The sequence below is a fragment of the Trachypithecus francoisi genome, unplaced genomic scaffold (assembly GCF_009764315.1).
Source record: "Trachypithecus francoisi isolate TF-2019V2 unplaced genomic scaffold, Tfra_2.0 Lachesis_group5, whole genome shotgun sequence".
NCBI classification, from domain to species: domain Eukaryota; kingdom Metazoa; phylum Chordata; class Mammalia; order Primates; family Cercopithecidae; genus Trachypithecus; species Trachypithecus francoisi.
The window spans coordinates 21,535,027-21,536,573 of record NW_022681470.1 but is presented as its reverse complement, the minus strand read 5'-3'; the positions used below and the strand labels follow the sequence as shown (position 1 = coordinate 21,536,573).

Sequence of the window (1,547 nt, the reverse complement as noted above, 5' to 3'; positions counted from 1 at the left end):
TAGTGTTAGAGCTCTTTTAGAATTTGTCTATCAGGCTGTTGGTTTTTTTTTTTTTTCCCCCGGAGAGTCCCTAAAAAATAAAAGAAAATAAAAATAAATTATTTTGTGGTATTTAGTACATCTAAAATACTGTTGTATTATAAATATAAATTATGGAGCATAATAAAATAAATTGCCTTGCACAGTGACTGATGCCTATAACCCCAGTACTTTGGGAGCCTGAGGCAGGAGGATAGCTTGAGCCCGGGAGTTTGAGACCAGCTTGGGCAACAAACATAGTGAGACCCTGTCTCTAATAAAAGAAAATGTTTAAAAAAGGCTGGACATGATGGCTCATGTCTGTAATCCCAGCACTTTGGGAGGATGAGGCAGGCAGATTGCTTGAGCTCAGAAGTTCAGGACCAGCCTGGCCAACAACTGTCTCTACCAAAAACATAAAAATTAGCTGGGTGTGGTTGCATGTGCCTGTAGTCCCAGCTATTCGGGAGGCTGAGGCAGGAGAATCACGTGAACCCAGGAGGCAGAGGCTGCAGTGAGCCAAGATCACGCCACTGCACTCCAACCTGGGTGACAGAGTTAGATTCTGTTTCAAAAAAAAAAAAAAAATCCTTATTCAATAATAAATTATCCATAGCTTACCGTAACTTTTAACTTTATACACTTTTAAATTTTCCTTAGCTTTTTGACTCTTTTGTAATAACACTTAGCTTAAACACAGATTGTACAGTTGTACAAAAATATTTTCTTCCTATATATCCTTATTCTATAAACTTTTTTCTATTTTAAGTTTTTTTACTTTTAAAACTTTTCGTTAATAACTAAGACATGAACACACACATTACCCTGGGCCTACACAGGGTCAGAATCACTGTCTACCTCCATGTCTTGTCCCACTGGAAGGTCTCCAGGAGCAATAATACACATGGAACTGTCATCTCCTATAATAGCAATGTTTTCTTCTGGAATACCTCCTGAAGACTTGCCTGAAGCTGTTTAACAGTTAATTGTTTTTTTCTTTTTTTTTTTGAGATGTAGTCTTGCATTGTCGCCGGGGCTGGAGTGCAGTGGCCTGATCTCGGCTCACTGCAACCTCCGCCTCCCAGGTTCAAGCGATTCTCCTGCCTTAGCCTCCTGAGTGGCTGGGATTACAGGTGCACACCACCATACCCCACTAATTTTTTCCATTTTTAGTAGAGATAGGGGTTTCACTACGTTGGTCAGGCTGGTCTCAAACTCCTGACCTCGTGATCTGCCCATCTTGGCCTCCCAAAGTGCTGGGATTACAGGTGTGAGCTACTGTGCCCAATCTTAACAGTTAATTTTTAAAAAAAATAATTAGCAGGAGTATACTGTAAAATAATGATTAAAAATTATAGCATAGTAAATACATAAATCATTAGCATAGTTGTTTATTATCATTATGAAGTATTATGAACTGTATGTAATTGTATGTGCTATATTTCTATAGGACTGGCAGCAGGTTTGTTTATGCCATCACCACAAAGACATGAGTACTGCATTGTGCTGCTGCGTTATGATGGCTATGA

At 39.1% G+C, this 1,547-nt stretch overlaps 1 pseudogene; it reads left to right on the top strand.

Annotated features, from left to right (window-relative positions):
* On the top strand, window positions 1–73 carry LOC117077020 (annotated as a pseudogene).
* Window positions 74–1,547: the final 1,474 nt, after the last annotated feature.